The sequence below is a fragment of the Neophocaena asiaeorientalis genome, unplaced genomic scaffold (assembly GCF_003031525.2).
Source record: "Neophocaena asiaeorientalis asiaeorientalis breed wild unplaced genomic scaffold, Neophocaena_asiaeorientalis_V1.1 scaffold91, whole genome shotgun sequence".
Lineage (NCBI taxonomy): Eukaryota > Metazoa > Chordata > Mammalia > Artiodactyla > Phocoenidae > Neophocaena > Neophocaena asiaeorientalis.
In genome coordinates, this window is record NW_020173198.1 from 11601353 (window position 1) to 11624354 (window position 23002).

At 47.9% G+C, this 23002-nt stretch overlaps 1 pseudogene across 1 annotated transcript; it reads left to right on the forward strand.

Moving 5' to 3' along the window:
• Positions 1–19044: 19044 nt before the first annotated feature.
• LOC112399391 (cytochrome c oxidase subunit 7C, mitochondrial pseudogene) lies at positions 19045–22399 on the forward strand (annotated as a pseudogene). Its single transcript, XR_003003209.1, has one exon. The product of XR_003003209.1 is annotated as a cytochrome c oxidase subunit 7C, mitochondrial pseudogene (transcript).
• The last annotated feature ends 603 nt before the right edge of the window (positions 22400–23002 follow it).

Sequence of the window (23002 nt, forward strand, 5' to 3'; positions counted from 1 at the left end):
GTGCAGGTGAGTGTTTAACGAATGGGAATTGACAACCCAGCCTCACGTTCTAATATCTTGGGGAGAGACTTTAAGGCAACCGATAAGAGAGATGCTTAGAAGTAGAAATGGCAGGATTCGGCAAGTGAAATCATTCAAGTCTCGCTTCATTCTGTGTGTCTGTGGGCTCGCTATGTAACTTCCCTGAGCCTCAGTTTCCGCATCTGTGAAATGGGGATAATGAGGAGGACCAACTTTTAGAGGACTTCAGTGAAACAGTGCACAGCGCCTGGCATGCAGTCGGTGCTTAATAACTGGGAACTGTTTAGTGTTAACCCCTGCTGGGTCCCTTCCTCACTGCCATGTGCTTATTATGTTGACTCATCGGGGTTTCCCTAGCAGCCAGTAACCCCTGTAGACAGGCTCCAGGTCTTGGCTGGAGCAGCGAGGGTGCTCCATCCCTCGGATCACTCAGGGAGAGGGTCTTGTGCTGAGGCTTCACTCGCCTAGAGCCTGGACACCAGCGTCTGCTGGAATTTATAAAATCATTTCATCTTCATCATCTCTATTTGCACAGCTACCTGCTACCTATGGCCAATAGTCCAGGCTTTCCACTGTGATAGATGTGTTCTGAGTCCTTTAAGAATTTTTTTTTTTGGTTTAAAAAAAATGAGCTGGTTTCAAGAAAAATATTAAGCAAAGAAAGAGTACCAGAGGAAAAATCTTACGTGATTCAAGTTTGGGAAGGCCTGGAATAGCGTAGAGAGCAGGCCTGGGTAAACATGGTGGGGGGGATCGGGAATGGTGAAATAGGACCCAGATTTTGCAGGGGAACAGGGTGATACTTCAAGGACTTCTACTTACTTAACATCTCCAGGCCTCAGTTTCCTCATCTGCAAAATGTGGGAGGTGATTCATTGAGGTGAAGCACATGAAAGGCTTGGCACGTCTGACACTCAGGTGTTAATTTTTAGGGTAGGGAGGGGAGCTGAATGTGACATGGTGTCCTGGATTGGGTCCTGGAACAGAAAAAAGGGCATTCGTGGAAAAACGGGGGAAATCCGAATAAAGTCTGGAGTGTATGTAGTTATAATAATGTACTGATATTAAGGGCTTAGTTTTGACAAAAGCTAAGTCACGGGAGATGTTAGCATTAGGGGAAGCCGGGTGAAGCGTGTGTGGGACCCTCTGTACTATCTTTGCGACTCTTCTGTCAATCCCAAATGTCTCCAAAATAAAGTTTATTTACAAACATCCAAATGAATGGGGGCCAAATGCTATAATCAGAGAAGGGAGGTGCTAAGTCCAGTTTAGGAAATTAGGGAAAGGCCTTCCGGAGAACAGGGAGGCTGAGTCTCAGAGGAGGAAAGGAGGAGGGAACAGCTATCTCTGGGGGAGGAAGCAGGAAAGCGAGCCCTTCCTCGCTTTCCCCGCAAAGCCCTAGCCTTTGCATTTGTTTTCCCCAACCTGGAGCTGCTCTTACCTCCTTCCCTTAATCTGGTTCAAAGCAAGTGTTAGCCCCTCAACAGCTCTCCCGACTCCCTGCCTGGGTCCCCTTCACTGCCACATGCCCTCAGGGGCCCCCCCGTGCTTTCACTTCTCGGGCCCATCTCACCGTTGTGATGAATGAGTTCTGCGTGGGATTCAGGGCCAGCCATGTGGATGGGCATCCTTTGTATTCACTGGTTCACAGGCCCTTGCTCTCAAGGGCCCCACTCTTGGTTGAATGCCCTGATGTCATCGATTCTTAATAACTTTTACCACCAGGCTGGGGGCTTGTAACGGCACAGCTTTTATTATCTTACAGTTCTGGAGTCTGAAGTCTAACATGGGGCTGCAGGGCCGTGTTTCTTCTGGAAGCTGTCAGGGAGAATCCTCATCCCTCCTTTCCCAGCCTCTGGAGGCCGCCTGCATTCCGTGGCTCGCGGCCCCTTCCTCCATCTTCAAAGCCAGCAGTGCTGCATCTTCTCTTCCCTGTCACCTCTGCTTCCATCATCACATCTTCTCTCTCTGACTCTGACCCTCTTTCCTCCCTCCTAAAAGGACCTGTGATTAGGCTGGGCCCAGATTATCCAGGATAATCTCCCACCTCAAGATCCCTAATTTACTCACATCGGCAAAGTCCCCTTCTTTGTCTTCAGCCACTCTCCTCCTCACCCACTCTGCTCCCACCTTACTAGAAATTCCAGTTCTCCATCCTTCCTCAGGACCTTTGCTCATGCAGTTGCTTCAACTTGGATTAGTTTTCCTGTAACTCTTTGCATGTCTCTCTGCCATTCTGGTGGATTCAACTTAAACATCAACTTCGTGGAGAAATCTTTCCTGATCACTGGATCTAAAGTTAATTCATTCCATTATTTTCTTTCCTCAAGGCCTCCTGGTTTCTTTCACAACATTTTTCACAACTTGTCATGGCTTGGTTACTGGTTTACTTTTGTCTATCTTATTCCCTAAATTTAGAGCTTCCTGAGATCAGAGATCTGTTGCTTGCGCCACATACCCAGCGCCTAGTGTAGCGCCTGTCACCTGGTAGGTGTGCAGCACTTGGTTGCTGTATAAGCGGAACACGTAAGTCAGCGTCCCAGGAACTTACGCCTTCCTTCACATGGATGACCCAGCAGGGTCTTTGTTGGAGTGTGTGTTCCCCGAGGTCCCCACAATCAAGGGCTACATCCTCTTCAGCTCTGTGGTCACAGTCTCTGTCTCTGAGAGGCCCAGATTCTAGAAATGGGAGACCGGGTTAGAACCTTGGCTTCGCCTCTTACAACATGTCTTAGACAGCCTTGGCTACGTGACAAACACCCCCCAAGACACAATGGCTTAAAAACAACAGTTTATTACTTTTCATGATTCTGTGATTAGCTTAGTGCCTCATCTGCTGGTTTTGACTGGGTTCCCTCAGCTGGAGGGTCAGCCGAGCTGGAAGGTCCAGGTGGCCTCCCTCGCATGTGTGGCAGCTGGTGCTGGCTGTTGGCTGGGTGGCCTCAGTTGACCTCTCATCTTCCAGTGGGTGAGACCTGCTTCCTTTTGTGGAGGTTTCGGGTCAGCAAAGACAGAAGCTTCCAGGCTTCTTGAGGCCTGAGCTTGGGGCTCGAACAACACTACTTCTGGTGCATTCTATTAGTCAAAGGAAGTCATGAGGCTAGCCTGGATTTAGGGGAGTGGAGAAATAGAATCTGCCTCTTGGTGGGAAGAACAATAGGGAATTTCCGGCCATATTTGATCGTCCATAGTAGGCTGTAAAGCCTTAGGTAAAAGACTTAACCTCTCTGGGCCTTACTTTCCCCCCTCTGTGAACTGGGTCTGTTGGCGTCTATCTTACAGAATTATTTGTGAGAATGAAACAAGATGCACACAAAGTGCTTAGCACACAACCTCTCTCATTGAAAGTGCCCATTGAATAGAAACTGTTATTATTGCTGTTAATGTTATTACATTGTTTATAGTAGGAACTTAGCAAATGATGGATGGATGGATGGGTGGGTGGATATATGGATGGGTGGGTGGATATATGGATGGATGGGTGGATAGATGGAAGGATGGATGGATATGGGGGCGGGTGGATGGATAGGTAGATGAACAGACAAATGGCTTTTGGTATTCAAACAGTACGTAGCCCTGATGACTTATCTGGACGTGAGAAGTCATCTCATTTCATGAAGTTCAGAGTAAACAGCAGCTCTTTGCTGTTGAGTTCAAACACTGATTTCTAGAGAGACCTGCCCTCTTGCTCAGTTTACGTTTGTCATCTGTATGTGGGAAGTGGGGAAGGTCAGGCAGTCCTACAGCAGGCTTCGTGCACACTCCCTCTTTCTGTCTCTCACACACACACACCCCCACCTCCTCGGCCTTGGTTAAATGTAGCCAAACACTAACACTTGTGACAAACACAGCCAAGCTTCCCACTGGAACGCTGAGCAACAAACCACGTGTAGTTGCAGCCCAGGGGGGTTTGTTGACATACATTCCCCCAGGCGCTGGCCGCTGTGGGTGAGGCTGGGACAGGCAGCGGTGAGGGACTCCCCAGCTGGCTGTTCCAGAGCAGAGCCCGCCTCCTTCTAGGTCCTGCTTCAGGGACCTGGCACATCCCCCTGGAGCCAGAGCCTGTCCCCAGTGCTGCCACGGGCAAGGGTGCAGAAAATCTTCCTGGAAAAGATGGTCTTTAAGAACATTTTGCCTCTGGGATTGGCCAGGTGAATTGTGAGAGGGACCTGCTAGTGACATTTTTTCCTACACCAGCCTGACACCGGGTGTGGGAGAGGTGGGGGGTGGATGGGCAGGGAGGTGCGTGAACTTCCTCGGGCTGCCATAATGGATCACCACAAACCTGGTGGTATAAGACAACAGAAATTTACCCCCTCACAGAGGCGAGAAGTCTGAAATCAGGGTGTCAGGAGGGCTGTGCCGCCTCCAAGGGCTTTAGGGAAGAATCCTCCCTTGCCTCTTCCAGCTTCTGGTGGCTTCCCATAGCCCTTGGTGTCCCTGGCTTGTGGCAGCATCCCTCCAGTCTCTGCCTCCATCTTCACATGGCCTTCTCCCTGTGTGTCCTCTCCTCTTCTAAGGATGTCAGTCATTGAGTTTAGGGCCCACTCTAATCTAGTATGACCTCATTTTGACGACATCTGCCAAGACCCTATTTCCAAACAAGGTCACATTCTGAGGCTCTGGGTGGACATGAACTGGGGGCAGCACCATGCAACCCAGTACAGGAGGTAAGGCAGAGGCAGACAGGTAGGGATCGGGAAGGGTCAGGATGCTGGTAGCAAGGGTTCCACAGTAGAAACCGGAAGGCTGTGAGCAGAGCAACACTGCCTTTACACTCAGCCAAGTCTGGCCCTATGACTTGGAGGGGCCCACACTGGTCCTTCTCCAGCCGGGCCCCTTCCCACAAGGCAAGGAGCCGTGGAACCAGGGAGATGCGCCCACATGGTCCCCACGACTCCCCACTTCTGGGCCAAGTCCTAGGTGTCCAGAACTCTGGAACCCCCTTCCTCAGCAGCACTGAGCCACTTCCAAAGGCTGCTCAGGTGTCTCCCCTAGCTCTGCCCTGCTGAGGGCAGGCTGGCTTCCAGTGTGTGCACCCCTAAACCTAAGGGAGGCTCAGGGGCAGGCATTTGTGGGGCTTAGGTCAGAACTTGGACTTTTAGCCTGGGGTATGTTCACAGGCCCTTCGAGGCAGAGTGGAGAGTGTGGGGAGAGAAGCGGGTGGTCTGTGGAACTCCAAGGAGTCTGGGAGAGTTCTGAGTTCGGATCTGGCCTTCCGGGTCGTGGTGAAGGTGTGTTCCTTAAAGAGGGAGGCTAGGACGTATTTTATTTACACGGTTTCTTAGCTTGATATCTGACTTTAAATCTGTAGACATATAGTGTACATGGGCTCTTGCTCTGGGCCCTAAACACATTACAGACTGTGAGTTGAGATGGAGGCGCCTGGGAGCCTCTGGACTCAGTACCTTTGGTTCACCACTCCCTGAGTTATGTCGTGTGTGTGTGTGTGTGTGTGTGTGTGTGTGTGTGTGTGTGTTTAACAGTTTGTTGGTCTCCCTTACCAGCATATAAGCTTCATGAAAACAGGGACCTTTTTCTTCTCATCTGTAAAGTGGGATTAATAATAGTCACTGTGGGACTTCCGTGGTGGCCCACTAGTTAAGAATCCACCTGCCAATGCAGGGGACACAGGTTCGATCCCTGGTCCGGGAAGATCCCACATGCCACGGAGCAACTAAGCCCGCGAGCCACAACTACTGAGCCCACGTGCCACAACTACTTAAGCCTGCGCGCCTAGAGCCCGTGCTCCACCAAGAGAGAAGGCACCACAGTGAGAAGCCAGCATACCACAACGAAGAGTAGCCCCCGCTCGCCGCAACTAGAGAAAGCCCACGTGCAGCAACAAAGACCCAATGCGGCCAAAAATAATAATAATAATAGTAATAGTCACTGCTTCATAGAGTTACCAGAGGAGCAAGAGAGCGTGTGGCTGCGAAGCCGGGAGTGCAGGGCCCGGCCCTCAGCGGGCGCCCCGTGAGCTCTGCTCAGGCTGCTGTTGGTTGTCTCTGGAGCCCCAGCACAGGGGAGGGTGCCCGGGAGGTGCTTTGCAAATGCTTTGTGGAATAAATGACGGAGTGGCTGAGGATGCAGGGGACTGTGTCCTCCCCAGCTTGCGAACTTTGTTCCTGAAGGCCAGGTTGGACCAAGGGGTTGCGTGATTCTCAGAACGTCCCCAGAGGCAAATGTGTGCCATCAGATCAATAAACGCAGGCTCTCCCGGCAATGTTTTATTACCAGATTGGCATTTTGAGCCAATTCCTCTGGATGCCAAGGGGAGCCATATTGGAGGAGGGGGCAGGAGTGTACGTAGGAGTGTATATAGGTGAACCATGTGGGAGGCGGCTCTACAAGGCCGAGGTTTTGAGAAATGAGGACAGCTTGGGTAGGGGTGGAGAGGTGAACGGGGAAAGGAGTAAACTGCTTGCTTCCAGGGCTGCCGAGCAGGTCGATGGACAGGACTTAGTGAGGCTTGGGTGAGTCTGGGAGGGGTCAGGGATGACACCCGTTTCCGGTTAGCCTCACCAGACTGAAGGAGGTGCTATCCCTGAGGTGGGGGGCCCTGGGGGAAATCAGACTTGAGGGGAGGCTCTCAAATTCAGCTTTGGACCAGTTGAATTTGATAAGTCACCAAGACATCCATTAGACCAGGTTTGAATCCCTGAGCACATACTGGCCGTATTGTCTGCACCAGGCTCCCTCACTCCTCTGAGCCTTGGTTTTCCTGTCTGCAAAACAGAATACCTCACCAGGTGATTATAAGGACCCTATGTGCAAATCGCCCAACCCAGAGCCGGGCACCATGAAGAGAAAACTATGTGTCAGTATTATTCACTCTGTCAGTGAGAAGCAACAGACACACAAGGCAAATTGGCTTAAACAGACAAATAATTTACTGTTCCTTTAACTAAAATCCAAGAAATAGATCTGAGATCCCCAGAGCTGCATGCAGAACTCAAGCATCGTCACAGGGGCTCCTTATCTCCTTCAGGCACCTTCCACGTGTGTTCACAGTGGTCACTAGCTCAGCAAATCCAGTGGCAAGAGCGGGGGCTCTTTTCCTATAATTCTGGCAAAAAAAAAAAAAGGCACAAGAATGGTTCTGATTAGCCCAACTTGGTTATGTGCCCATCCCAGAGCCAATCACTGTGGCCAGGCTTGGGTCACATGATTTCCCCTGTAGCATGGCTCCCCTGTCGGTGAAAGATAAAGCTGTGCAAGGAAAACCAGCAGACGTCCATCATGTTCTCTGTCTGTCCGGTGGGAGTTTCAGGATAGGAGGAGATGTGTGTGTAAAGTTTCCAGCACAATAGCCAAGACGTGGAGTCAACTTAAATGTCCATTGACAGATGAATGGAGAAAGAAAACGTGGTACATGCAATGGCCTTAAAAAGAAGGAAATTCTGAACAATGTGAACACTTGGATGGACCTTGAGGACATTAGCTTAAGTGAAATAAGCCAGACATAGGTTAAGTGAAATAAGCCAGACACCACTCCATGGTACCACTTATATGAGAAATCTAAAATAGTCAAACTCAGAGGACCAGAGAATAGAATGGGGATTTCCAGGGGGTGGGAGGAGAGGGAAATGGGAAGATATTGGCCAAGGGGTACAAAGCTTCAGGTCTGCAAGATGACTAAGTTCTGGAGATCTAATGTACAGCACGATAATGATAGTTAACAACACTGTATTGTACACTTAAAATTTTACCAAGAGGGTAGATCTTATGTTAAATGTTCCTATCACAAGAAAAAAGAATAGTAAAGAAGGTGGGAGGAAATTTTTATAAGTGATGGCTATATCTATGGCATAGATTGTGATGGTAGTTTCACCCGTGTATACTTATTTTTTATTTATTTTTAATTGAACTATAGTTGATTGACAATGTGTTCATTACTGCTGTACAGCAAAGTGATTCAGTTATACATATGTATACATTCTTTTTTAAATATTCTTTTCCATTATGGTTTATCACAGGATATTGAATATAGTTCCCTGTGCTATACAGCAGGACCTTGTTGTCTGTCCATTCTATATATAAAAGCTCACATCTGCTGACCCAAACTTCTACTCCATCCCTCCCCCAACCCCCTCTCCCTTAGCAACCACCAGTCTGTTCTCTGTGTCTCACGGGTGTATACTTATCTCCAAACTCAACAAGTTGTATACATTAAATATAGATAGCTTTTTGTGTGTCAGTCATACCTCAATAAAGAGGTTTAAAAAATAAAAATAAAGTTTCTGGCGCAAAGTAGGAGCTCAGTTCACGGTGGCTGCTTGTGTCAGGATTCTGGAGGTGAAACACCAGAACGGCCCTCCACGGTGCCCTTACCGTCTACATGTTTTAAAGTCCTTTACAAATGCAGCCTCTCCGCAACAACCCCCCATCCAATGGCACCTACTTTTCCTCAACCCCCTTCAGCCTTTCACCAAGCTTAAGAGATGGCACGGGAGAGGCCAGTCAGGGGAGGATTGAGGCATGTCCCAGCCCATGGCAGGGCACCATGCTGTCATCTTTGGTCAACCATGGACAGGCTGTGGGCTGACCCCAACCTGGAGACCCAGGGACTCCCTATTCCTCCAGGACCAGTGGGAAATTCCAGGACCTCTGGCATCCCCCCAACAGCCTGCACTCCAGAGAGAGGCAGACAAGATCAAGAGAATGGGTTTTGCACAGTTAGACAAAGACTTTGATGGTTCGTAACATCAGGGAGAAAATTCCAATACCCCGGGGCAAGCTACGATGTGGATGTTCCTTCAGCAACCTGCTTCTGATTGGAACTGCCCGGAGCCTCCCTGCCAATCGGCATGGGCGCTGAGAAACTGGAATTTTATAGCTTAGCAACGAGAAATCTGGAGGAACTCTGGAATTAATTTAAGGAAACGGGGAGGAAAAAAAAAAAACAAAAAAACAACGAAGAAGGAAATTAGTAGCCAAATAACCAGACTGCCTGATTTTATTATTACCTTTGTGGCCAAGACAAGTCTTGAACATTTTTGGCATTAAGTACAAGCAGAGTGGGAACCAGCCAGCCATCTTGTCTCAAACTCTGCGATAATGTTTTGTTTTCCTGCACTGGTGCTGGGATGGGGATGTGAACAGAGCCAAGAAAGAACAGACAAAACAGGTACAATAATTAAAGAAAAACCACACCCAGTCTTGTCTGCCATAGCTCCGTCCAGGAGCCTCTTGGCCAGTATTTTTCTGGAATCATCTTCTATCATGTGACATCATGGATACCAGCCTGTCTGAAATGGGAACTGGAGGTCACGGCAGCTATAGCAATTTCAGATGGAGGCCTAGTCAGAGGTGATGATAGTGTTGGTTGGTCCATTCGATCACTGTTTATTGAGTGTCATTCATGGGTCACAGTTGAGTCAGGGGCTGTAGAACAGAAGTGGATATTCACATTACTGGTCCCTACCCCTGTGGGTGGAGAGTCTAGCTGGTGCAGGGGGGGCCTAGATATTAATGATCAGTTAATTATATAAGGCATGAAGCCCCAGTACTTCTGTGGGGACTTGGTTCTGGTTCTCATGTCCTAGAAAACATCCATTTAGATGCCTCGCTGTGGGACAGCGTGATCAACTCATCCCAGTGGGCCCAGGACTTCCCTGATTTAAGCACCTAAAGTTCCCAGTCCTGGGAAACCCCAGGATGACTGGTCACCCTACCCTGGGACAGGATGAACTGGGGAAATAAGCCTCCCTTACCACGTGGGGCTTCCCTGGACCTTCTCCCCAAGCAGCCTGGACACAGGTTAAGCAGCCGATTCAGCTTGCGGCTTGGAACAAGTTACTTGGCCTCTCGGGGCCACTGCTTCCTCATTTGCAAAATGGGGTTTGACCTGGAGGGCTTTTGGCCTCCTGGTAGTTCTGGTTTCCCAGCCCTGCTGCTGCATTTCAGAGCTTAATCAATGCAGAGGGCCGAGCAAAGAAGGCAGGGCCATGCACCCACGGTGTAGCCGTGGGCAAGTTATCTCACCTCTAATGCCTAGTTTCCTCCTCCATAAAATCGTAGTGATAATAGTACTTACTTCGTGGAAATATGAGCACTCAGTTAAGTGAAAATATTCTATAGGTCTGGCATAGTGGATAGTCAGTAGCTGGAAAGTGTGGATATCCTGGTTAATGAAAAGTATGATTTAGAGTTATGATCTTTCATTAGTAGTGGCTGCCAGTTTTCAAAAAAAATTTTTTTAAACATGTACTTTATCACAGTACATACTCTTAAGATTGCCTTTTACCTCCGGGTGTCTAGTTCCATAAGGTGGAGACTAGGTCCTTTTTGCCACTGTCCCTCCCCCCATAATAAAGATTTGTTGAGTTCGTTGAGGTCACATCATACCCATTTTACAGGTGAGAAAATTGAGACTCAGGGAGGTTAAAGGTCCTGCCATTAAGTGGAGACATCAAAAATTGAACTTGGATCTGATTCAGCGTCCTGTCTCTCCACTAATTGGTCTCTACTTCCTCAGGGGGTGCATAGGGAGAGCACGAGTGACAGCAAAGGGGTGCAAGGAGGCAGATCTGGTGTGTGGGGGTGGGACTGTGAAGATCTGACTAGGAATTCTCCAAAGGGAGCAGCCACGGTGGGCCGAGCACAACACCAGCAGCCTGGCCGGATCCTCATGTGGACAGGAACCTTTTGGATGCTGCTTTCTCACCTCACTGGTTGCCATGGAGACAGGAGAGGGTGTGCACACATGCACGCACTGAGATGTATCTCAAACCTGCTACCCAGGCTTGCCCAGAGATGCCAGCAGTGGTGGGCAGGTCAAACCAATACACAAGTGCACACAAGAGTAGAGTACATGGTACCATAAACCCCAGCTATCCATCACCCAGCTTCAATAATCACCAACTCTCAGCCAACCTTGTTCCATCTATACCCCCTTCCCCTCCTCCCTCATCCCAGATACTCAGATACTAAGCAAATTCCAGACATCAACCATTTCTTCTGCAAATATTTTCATTTATGACTCCAAAAGAAAAAGGATTTTTTTTTTTTTTACCACCATCACACCTACTGACAGTAATGCTTTAATATCAGCAAATATCCAGTGTTCAGAATTTTTTGGTTGTCTCATAACTGTTTTCTTTACAGTTAAAATCAGGATTCGTATAAGGTTCATACATTGTGCCTGGTTGATACGCCTCTTACGCCTTTCTTAATCTGCGGGTTCTCCCTCCCTTCCTCTTTCTTCTCTTGCAATTTATTTGTTGAGGAAACTGGGTTGGTTGCTCTGTAGAGTGTTCCGGTCTGGATTTTGCTTATTGCATCCCCGTGCTGGTGTTATACGTGTTCCTCTGCCCACTCTGTTGCTTGTAAATCAGTAGTTAGATCTAGAAGTTCACTTAGATTCATGTTTGTTTTTTGTGTTTGTATGACTACTTCCTAGTGGCTGTTTTGTATTTCTATTTGAAGGCACATAATGTGTGGTTGTCCCTCTTCATGATGTTAGTAGCCATTGATGATCACTGTCTAGATCCATTAGAGGTTGAAAAGGGTGGCTTACTAATTCTATCCTTCTGTCTTTGTTTGTTAGCTGGATAGGTCTATAAAGAAACTTCCCCTGATCAGCCATTTGGTTACTGTAAAGTATGGTTCATACCAGAAAGGATAAATGCTTGACTCTTCCGCCTGTATTTGACAGTGTTCGAAATAAGAAGTTCATCCCAGGGAGTTCCCTGTGGCCTAGTGGTTAGGATTCCGGGTTTTCACTGCCATGGCCCGGGTTCAATCCCTGGTCTGGGAACTGAGATCCTGCAAGCCATGCAGTGTGGCCAAAAGGAAAGAAAAAAAAAAAAAAAGTTGGTCCCAACGTCCTCCAAAGATGACAAATGAGTTTATGCTTTTCTGTTTTTCTAAGTATCATTGTGAACTTACAGATCTGGACATACATAACACATTTCCATCCATTGCAGTTATTCCTATTGATGCTCAGAATGTCCCATCTTTGGCCAGTGGGAGCCTCTTCACGTTGTCTTCCTGCCTCCTTTTGATATGTCCCCATAACATCTTCTGAGCTACTTGGATGATAAGGTGTTCCAGGCTCATCTTGCATATTTCCCGCCTCAGACCTTGAATCAGCCCTATCTCCACAGAACCTGCAGAGAGCACTTCTAGTTGGAAGTGGTGTTTAGAGACCACAACGTGGGTACTGGGAGTGCTCACTGTTAGTGAATTGCCCATTATTTCTAACCTTTTCAGTGGACAGGGGTAGGAAACACGTGCTTTATTTTGTAAGGCAAAATACCGATGCTTCCCATTCAAACTGGGGACTCCAGGTTCTTCACTTCATCTCTGTGATCTTACATCTGCATCTCCTTTCTTCCATGACAGTGTGACAAAGCCTGCTTCTAAAAGCAGAGCTCCCCTTTGTGTCTCCCGCCGAGCAGGAAGCATATGAGAAAGCACTTAAGGCTTTCCCTCAGAAATGAACCCGAGGCCTCTGATTTGGAGGCCTAGAAGTGGCTCTGAGAGAAGCCCATGTCAGGACCCACAAGGGACCACATTCTCATGGCAGACGAACCAGCTCTCCCACCATCCTGTGTGTGGATCCTCTCATCTAACTGCTCTCAATCCTGGCTGCACACTTGAGTCACGTGGGGAATTATAAAAACCCCTCTCAATCACAATTAAGTCAGAATCTCTGGGCCTGGGAGCCTAACATCACTACTGTTTTTTAAAGCGGTCCAGGTAATTTTCACGTGCAGCCAGGGTTTAGAATCACTACTCTAGTCCTTGCTTCTCAGCCAAAGGAAGAGAAGGAAATGAGGGGTATGGCAGATGCTGCCTTCAAAGCCCATTAGCTTGGGATTGAAACCTAGCACTGCCCGTTTCTACCTGTGAAATACCTGGAATGGCACAGAGCAGTAGAACCTTCTGCAGTAATCAAAATCTATATCTGCACCGTCCAGTGTGGTAGCCACTAGCCCCATAGGGTTATTACTGCAGCCTAGGAAGTGAATTTTGGGATTTAAAAAATTTTAAATAACTTACACAGAAATAGCCACAAGTGGCTAGTAGCTACCATCTTGGACAGTGCCACTCTGCAAAATTACTTGACATCTAGGAGCCTCATCTCTGTAAAATAAGGACAAATAAGAGGGACTTCCTTGGGCTGTTGTCAGGATTAGAGATAATGTATATTAAGTGCCTGGTGCACATAAGACATTCAATAAAATGCTGCTTCTTTTCCTTATTAACATCAGCCTGTTTTCTCCTTAAAGAAAAAGAAAAAAGCTTGCCTGGAAAATGAGTGCTCAAAAGCACCCCACCACACAGACTAAAAATTCTGAGCTGTTCCAGAGAAAGTCTCAGAAAATATTCCTTAATTGTAGAAGTTCAATTACAGCAGGAGGTTATCAGTCGCAAGGGCTGTATTTCATTACAGATCTAGCCACAGCTCAATAAATTAAGCAATCACTCAAAATAACATGTTGCTTTAATCCCCTCTTGGAACAAATTCAAGTTGCTTGGTTTTATATTAGCACAGCTCTTGAAAGGCAACTCACATTGGCCTCATTTCTGTTTTCTCAATTCATCAGCCCCTCTCTGGATAAATCTTTGCGTCTGCTGACTAGCAGGGTGGAGGATTCCAAGGCGAGCAGACCTCCTTTTATCAAAACCGGAGTGTTTTCCATCCTCTGGCCTCGACACGTTCCATGTTTCATGCACTGAAATTACTGGCAAGTTTATCTGCGGCAAAGACAGAAAGAGACCAAGAGGCAAGAGCCCAGTTCTGAAACACCTCTCAGCAGCCCAGTTCGGATGTGCAAAGCAAACGGTGGCGACTTTTCCACCCTCATCTTCTCTCTAGTGGTTTATCCTCTCACAGTAGAATTTCATTTCCCCTAGAAACTTGGCACTGGAGGTGTCAGCCCGGGAACATATTTGTTTGTGTAAATTAAAAGAAGAATATGTTTTGACCATATTTAAGTTCTGACCGCACTAAAGAAATAAATACTGAGTTGTACAATGCATCCGCTGCACAGTTCTGGCCCACCTCCCCAAACTCTGCCTTTGTTTATAAAAGCCAAACGAGAACTGTGAATGACTTAGCACCTCAGAAAGCCACAGGGACAACTTTGGAGGCCGTGTCCACCCTCACCCAGGTCCACATGGAAAGTCCACTTACCTGAGTTTGAGATTTGCTTCCTCCTGACATGCTGCATCCTTGCCAAGGGGGGCGAGGGTGTTGGAAACAGACACCCTCACTTGTGCATTGTTGGTGTGCCTGTGAATGATGCCACCTTGGTGAAGGGCACTGGGCAATAGCTGTAGAAATTTAAAAATGCACATATCCTCCGACCTAGAAATTCCACTTCTAGGAATGTATCTGATGGGGATACTGGGACACATGCCAGAGAGTATGTATGTTACAACTGCAAAATCCTGGAGTTAACTGAAATGCTGGCCAGTGGGGGACAGGTTAAGTATGGTGCATTGCTAGAAGTCATTAGAAAGATTGTGGTGGGTCAGAGGGCTGTCATGTCTTCAGGATATATTATAACGCCCAGCCCCTCCAATTTTCTTAATGTTAGGAGCCAAAAAAGTATATGCTCTCGACTATGGTTAGAAAATCTATGAAGATTATGCGGACTGCATACGGTGGTTACATTTAAAAAGTGAAACTAGAGTTAGAGAAAAAATGCAAAGGGGCTCCTTTATTTCCCCTGTTTCCTCTGACCAAGGCAATGTAATACAACAGTAATACTCTTTTTCATTACGTATCTGTCAGGCCAGTGGAGTGGTGGTGGGAATCTTTGCTTTTCTGGTCTTTATGCCAATCATACAGTGGACTGAATGGCGATCCCCAGAGAGTGAAAAGCTATGTCCACTTCTCTCCCAGAACCTTCACAGGTTTCCTTATATGGAAAAAGATGTGATTAAGTTAAGGGTCTTGAGAGGCGGAGTTTACCCTGGATTATTCGGATGGGCACTAAAGGCAGTTACACGCATCCTTGTATGAGAGAAGCAGAGACAGACAGACAGAAGAACGTAGGAAGATGGAAGCAGAGATTGGAGTGATGCAGCCACGTGTCAAGGAACACTGGAGCCACCAGAAGTTGGAAGAGGCAAGGCATGGATTTTCCTCTGGAGCACCTGGGAGGAGTATAGCCCTACCAGAGTTTGGACTTCTAGCCTCCAGAACTTTGAAATAATAGATTTCTATAGTTTTAAGCCACTCGGTTTGTAGTAATTTGTTATGGCTGCCCTAGGAACCTAATACATCACCTGACACCTGTAAAACACATGAAGTGCATAGGGAGAAACAAATTTGGCAAGACTGTGGTTTTTGGTGAATTCATTCATTCCACAGATATTTATTGAGCATCTACTAGGTGCTGAGGAGACAGCAGGGAACAAATCAAAGATGGCTGCCCACCTGGAGTTGACATTTCAGTGAGAGAGGGAGGGAGAGAGAGGGGGAGAGAGAGGAGATAAAATAAATAGAACATGGAGAAAGACTGATGGTGGTGGAAGGGAACAAGAAAGAGAACAAGAAAGCATGGAAGAGGGGCAGGGGTCAAGAAGGGGACTGGGAGAATGCAGTTCCCAGGTGACACTGAAGTAGAGGCCTGAAGGGGTTGGGAGCACGAGCTGTGTGTCCACCTGAGGGAAGAGTATCTGGCGAAGGAAACAAGTATAGAACTTGACCCTCTGAGTGATCCATCTGTTGACCAGACTCAGTAGGAGGGAGTGACCCTTTCTCCCCTCCTCCTCCTTTCCCTCCCTCCCTCCCGCATTTGCTGCCCACCTGCTGTGTGCCAGCTGCTGGGGGTGCAAAGATGAGTGAGAAGCAGGTCCCCAGGCTCAAGGTCATGGGGGGTAACAGTCATAAGTAAATCATTGCAAATATAATGTGGTGGGCATTGTAGCAGAGGCCACGGCAAGCTGCAGGCTCCATCCTTGGTGGAGAGCAGGGTGGGAAGGGGAGGTGGGTGTATGTTGGGAATGAGGTCGGAGAGAAGCAAGCAAGCAGGAAGAGGGCAGGACTTGAAGTCCAAGAATAAGTGTTTAGCTCTGATTCAGTGGTAGATTAATTGGAGCGGGGGAGCGTGGAGATGTGTCTGGGGAATCTCTCATTCCCAAGCACAGCAGGCAAACCTAGGGGAGAATGAGCTCTGAGGATAACCTACCCCTTTTAGATTCACACAATCCGTGAAGAGGGAAAAACAGTTCCCAAGTCCTGAATTGGGATGCTTTGGACCATACGGAAACCAGAGCTGATCTCAGGTAGCTATGATGAAGAACAAAAGAGGCTGAGTTGCTCTTGGATCCAGGGACAGAACGCAGCGCCAGTCTCTCTCTCCGCCCCATACCCCCATCCCAATCCTCATTTCTCCCTTCCTCCATACTGGCCTCAGTCTCTGTGGTCACAGATAGCTCTGGATGCTGGAGAGGGGCTGGGAAAAGCAGCCTTCTCACCAGCTGTAGTTAGGGTAATCCTGGATTGGCCCTGCTTGGGTCACATGACCACACCTGGACCAATCACTGCAGCTCAGCTCAGAAGTGGGCTGCTGTGATTGGTTGTACTTGAGTCACGTGTCTATGCCTGGACCAATTACTATAGCTGAGGCTTGGGTGCTGTAAGCGGCCATCTTCGCACTGGGCATCGTGTCCGTTAACGGAAGTTGGGGGGAGAAAGTGCTGGCAGGTGAAAAAACAAAAATAAAACCCTGAGCCATCTACCTCCTCCAGAGCCTTCTCCTGGTTGTGCTGCTTCCACATTCACTCTGCTGAGAATTGCCAAAATCCTGTGTTGGGCTTTGCTTTAAGATCCACTGTCTATAAACCCCAAAGCTGCCAGCCGAATTCACTCAGACCTGTTGTTGGGTTTTTTTGCCGTTGTCATATTATTTTAATCAAATGTAAAATGTTCTCTTCCTCTTTGGTTTATGATTGCCTCTCCTGCCCCTACGGGTAGGAACTGTGTCTGTCGTGTTGACTACTATATTACTCATGCCTGTGTACTCAGTCTCTTACGTATAAGTCCTCAAATAATTGAACGAATGAATGAATGTTCATTCATTGAACATGCCACAGAGAACAGGTGGCGCTGCAAGGTCCTTATCTGCTCTCTTCAGTGAGTCCCTCTCTTCCACTCTCTCCCTCCTTCTCAGTCATGTTGCGTTCCCCTTCATGACAAGGTTTCGTTAGTCTAAGTGCATCCTTGCAGTGTCATCCCAACACAAACTGCAGGCTCTGAATCTCTAGGTGAATTCTTGGGTTGAGAGTCTAGATGAGCACGAGAAATAAGGTTCATTTGCTTGGTGGAGGCTGTCCTTTGAGAAGGATAATGGAGCTCTGTCTGAGCTGGGAGGGATTGGGTGCCATGATGGTTGCCAGTGTCTGCCATGGCCACCTGCCTCTAATGGGTATCCCTGGTCCTGCTACTGCTCTGGATTGCTTGCTCACCAGCAGGCCTCTGTCCTGCAGCCCCTGTCGTTTGCCGTGATATCACGGTACACTCAGAGTCCAGGACAAACTGGTGTGGCCAAATAAAACAACCGCAGGTTCTTAGGGAAGAAGGCTTAAGACAAATGGCTCTTTTTAAAAAGTACTTATAACCCACATGTCAGCTGGGGTCATCTTATTTTTGGAGATTCCAATGGAACGGACTTAAACGCTGTCCCACATGCCATGAGAGACCCAACTCTCCTTTCCAGAGATTGGGGGTGAGGGATGCTTGTGTCTCTCCTAGGCACCCAAAGCTCAAAATTCCTGCAGCCAATCAATCAGTTCTCAGTTCTGCTCGGGCGCCCTTTTGCTGGCCTCATGGGCGCATGACTTGTGCTGTTGTACACGGTCTACGTTAAGTTTGATGTTCTACTGTTGTTATCTTGAACTGCTTAGTAATTTCTGAACAAAGGGCTCCACGTTTTCATTTTGCAAATCCTGTAGCTAGACTTACTTCACTCAGGACCATTCCTTTCCCACCCCACACTGACCCACTCTAGACCATGCCCCAATTCCTCCACTGTCCCCAAATTCCATCCACACAAGGATATGGGTATAGGAGACTTGGCCCGAAGGTTTGGGATGAAAGGAAATGTTGACCTCTCAGCCAAGTTAACGGCATAAAGTGCAGTGTATGGACTGGCTTCAAACTACTCGGTGGGGAACAATGGCGGAGGGAAGGCAGGTGAAACAAGACTGGCAAAAGGTTGATCGTTGTTGAACCTGGAGGATGGGTACAGGGTGCTTTCTCATTTTCAGTATGGTAGGAAACTTCCATAATACATAGTTGAAAAACGCACTATATGATGTGCCTCCGGCAGGTCCTCAAAATGTTAAAATGCAGTTGCCGTATGACCCAGCAATTCTACTCTAGATATATTACTCCAAAGAAATGAAAACATACGTCCACACAAAAACAAATGAATATTCAGAGCTGAATTATGCATAACTGCCAAATGTCTATCAACTGACAACTGGATAAATAAAATATGGATGTTATCTGTCATAAAAAGGAATGAAGTACTGATATGGGCTACAGCATGAACAGGATGAACCTTTTTAAAAAATTTTTTAAAATTTATTTTTGGCTGCATTGGGTCTTTGTTGCTGAGTGCGGGCTTTCTCTAGCTGTGGCAAGCGGGGGCTACTCTTCCTTGCGGTGGCTTTTCTTGTTGCGGAGCACAGGCTCTAGGCGCGTGAGCTTCAGTAGTTGTGACACGCGGGCTCAGTAGTTGTGGCTCGCTGGCTCTACAGCGCAAGCTCAGTAGCTGTGGTGACAGGCTTAGTTGCTCCACGGCACGTGGGATCTTCCCGGACCAGGGCTCAAACCCATGTCCCCTACATTGTCAGGCAGACTCTTAACCACTGTGCCACTAGGGAAGCCCAGCATGGATGAAGCTTGAGGACACAAATGCTGAGTGAAAGAAGCCAGTAACAAAGGATCACATACTGTATGATTCCATTGGTAGGAAATATGCAGAACAGGCAAATCTACAGAGACAGAGTAGATTAGTGATTGTTTAGGGGTGGGGGCTGGGGGAGGGACTGGAAGATTGGGGTGGGGGTGACTGTTAAAGGGTACGGGGGTTTCTTTCTGAGCGGATAGAACTGTTTTAAAATTGATTGTGATGATGATCGCACAACTCTGTGAACATACTCAAAGCCATTGAGTTGTGCCCTTGAAATGGGTGAATTACATGGTAAATGAATTATATCTCAATAAAACTGTTGGGGGAGAAAGTCATGTCCTCCCCCCGACCCCCTTCTCCCGCCAGGAATCCTTAGGCTCCAGCCTCCTGCCTTTGGGAAATCTCTCCCTCCTCCACCCTCTCTCTGCAGGCGTGTGCGTGCACACACACACACACACCTTTCCATCTCCCCATCCCGTTACCTTCTTCTGCCTTAAGACATTTTTCACTCTTTTGCCATTGCCACCAACTACAGAGAAGTGCCTTCCCCAAAGAGAAGTTCCTTCCACAGCCAAAGTGCCCCATAGAGGTATTTTCCTAAACACTTTGCTCTTTAAGTTACTCACTTCCCTTTCAGTCCTTGCACGCAGGGGAACAAGGTCGTGAGGCAAGGAGCACGAGGTGTGCTGCCTCCATTTCTTCTGCCTTCGGTTTGTGAGCTTTTCGCAGGGCTTCCAACAGCGCTATGTTGGGACAAAGCATCCGGAGGTTCACAACCTCTGTGGCCTGTAGGAGCCACTGTGAGGAGGGTCCAGGGAAGAATTTACCATTTTCAGTGGAAAACAAGCGGCAGTTACTAGCTATGATGACTTTGTACTTTGGGTCTGGATTTGCTGCACCTTTCTATATAGTAAGACACCAACTGCTTAAAAAATAATCCATGAGACAGATATGAAGAGGAGCATTTTAAGTGTGCAGTCTCTGAAGAAGGATCAAACTCTTGAACTCAGCATCCTAGATATGTTTGTAAATAAACTATGGCATAAAAAAGTTACTCACTTGACAGCTATTAAAATTACGATTTTAAAGTCCCCGTGGTGATCTATCATGGCAGTCAGTAACAAGTCCTAGTAGTTGTAAATTCCAAGAGCTTCATAATCCCAAGGAAAGAGGGGCCAACTCAACTTCTCCCAAGCCCCACCGGTCTCTGTTCTGAAACGTAACTCAGTCACCTCACAGGTGGGGAGAGAGGGTGAGGAAGAGCGTTGCCAGGGCCAGGTTCTTGCAGGTTTTGGGGTCTGGAACAGGGTGGGCAAACTATAGCCTATGGGCCAAAATCAGCCCACTTCCTGATTTTCTAAATAAAGTTTTACTGGAACACACAGCCACATCCATTCATTTACTTAACGTCTCTGGTTGGCTTCTTGTTACAACAGCAGAGTGGAGTAGCTGTGACAGGGACTGTATGGTCTGCAAAGTCTAAAAATATTTAGTATCTGGCCCTTTCCAGAAAAGGTTTGCTGACCCGACATGGAAGATCCAGGCTTGAACTCCAGCTCATCACATGCTGGGTGTGTGACCTTGGACAAGTCAGTTCCTCTCTTTAAGCTTGTTTCCTCATCAGGAAACCAGAGGCAGTAACAGTGCCTCCCTTATATGTTGCTTGTGCAATGAAAATGACTTCATACGTGTGAAGTGCTTACTTCATATACAACACTCAATATATGTTGGTGGTTACGATGTTATTTAGAAAATGAGGGCAGTATCTCCTACTTCATGTGGTAATTATGTGAAGTGATGGAGATCAAGCCTGTGAAAACAGTTGGCCAAAAACACATTTATTATTGTTATAAATATCTTAAAGGCTTTTGAGAGGATTCTTTGCTTCTTAGTAAAGCTACGTTAAGTTTTGGGGGGGGAACAAATTTGGAAATGTGTGAGTGTAGAAAACTCTAATTTCAGAGGAAAAGAGGACCCTTAACCCCCAAATCCAAACTCTCTCATTTAGCAGTCCAGGAAACTGTACCCCCTGATCCTCAGCTGGGACTTGAACCTGCAGAACTCAAGTACTCTTTTGGCTGAGCTCGGCATCTTCCCCAATAACAGGTGCTCAGGAATCCAGGCCTGCATGTCTTTAAGCACTTGTGTTGCCTCTGAGGTCCCCACCAGAACCTGTTTAAACAGTAATCTGCTACGAGGTATTGGCATGCAGGTTTGCGGCCCGGGTTTGCAGCCAGGGGAGGGAAGAGACCTTTGTCTCCACACCCTTCGGGGGATTGTCCAGAAGCCAGCTGAGGGTAGCCACCATTGATGACCTGATTTCCTGGACGGTGTTATTTAAATCGGGTTTAGTTTGGGAGATACGGCAGCCTCCCATCCATTCGCTTTGTTTCACAGTGATTAACTGAGTAGCTAATACATGCCAGGCCCTAGGGATACAGCAATGCATGATTCACCCCCTGCCCTTGGCAACTGACCCCCTTCCTTCTGATGGGGGCGACAATCAAAGAGGCATCTGGGCAATTTGGCCCCATAATAAGTCCTGTATTCTCCCCAGGATTTCAGTCCCACACTAAATACTGTACCAATTAATTGGAAAACCACTCTGGGCCAGCTGTATGATAGATGGATGGTAGGAGTTAAGAGTGCCAGCTTTGGAGTAGGTCAGATCTGGGCAGGACTGGCTCTGTAATTTGCTAAATGAAAACGTGGGCACCTTGTTCGAAAATTATTCAAAATTTCAGGATGACAACAGCAGAGCACTGAACTATGCAGGGCCCACGCTGTGAAGCTGGCCCTGTGCCTGGGGTCAAACTGCTTTCCAGCTGGGAACCATCGGACACAACTCTTCACCTGTCTGAGCCTCCATTTCCTCATGTGAACAGAGATGCTAAGGCCAATGTGAGGTCTGGTTGTGGCTAGTAAGTGAGATGAGGCCGGTACAGCGCTGAGCAGGGAGGGCAGGCTCCGCAATATCACTGCTGTTCTCAGCCTGCAGTGACGGCTGCATTTCATCCTAGGAGAAGAGCGCACATTTATGATTCTTAGATAATAGCTAAGACTTAGACAGCAGATGGTTGATGCCAGACACTGTCTTAAGTTCTTTATGGATGTTCATTTCTTCCTCATTACAACCCTATCATGTAGAGATGGAGAAATTGAGGCCCAAAAACAAGAGGGAACTTGCCTGTGATCTCACACCAGTCAGTGGAAAAATCCAGATTCAAACATGGGACATGTGGTCCCCGGGTCTGTGTTCTCAACCGACTACGTGTCCCGGGAGTCGACACATCCCTGACAGGCACACTTGCATACACACGCACGTATGCATGTACCTTCTCTGAGATGCTACCACAAGGCGTACAGTGTGTAACTGTCCCCATAAGATGGGATTCTTTCTCTCTCTTTTTTAAAAAATTAATTAATTTATTTTTTGGCTGCGTTGGGTCTTTGTTGCTGCAAGTGGGCTTTCTCTAGTTGCGGTGAGCGGGGGCTACTCTTCGTTGCGGTGCACGGGCTTCTCATTGCGGTGGCTTCTCTCGTTGCGGAGCACAGGCTCTAGGTGCGCAGGCTCAGTAGTTCTGGCACGTGGGCTCAGTAGTTGTGGCGCACAGGCTCAGTTGCTCCGCGGCATGTGGGATCTTCCCAGACCAGGGATTGAACCCCTGTCCCCTGCGTCGACAGGTGGATTCTTACCACTGCGCCACCAGGGAAGTCCCTTTTTCTCTGTTTACTTGCTCTTTTGTCTGTGCCCCGCGACTCAACTTGGAGCCCCATGAGGGCAGGCACTGTCTTGCTTCCTGCTGTACCTCTGGCACCTGGCGCTGTGCTGAGCACACAGTAGGCCCTCAATAGACATGCACCAGTGAAGGCAGGTGGGAAGCAGGCATCCTGCCAGAGCGCTCTGATCCAGAATCAACAGCCGCAGTTCCCAGAACCTCAAGACTGCGGCCGTAAGAACTTGTTTGGGGGCGATCTCGTGCCTAGAGGAACCATTTCATCCCCTCCTGGCTTTTCTCACTTGGGGTCCTCTCACTGTGCAAGGCAAGGGGGGTGAGAGGCATTTAAGGGGTGCCCTAGGGCCCAGCCCCCATCCTGGC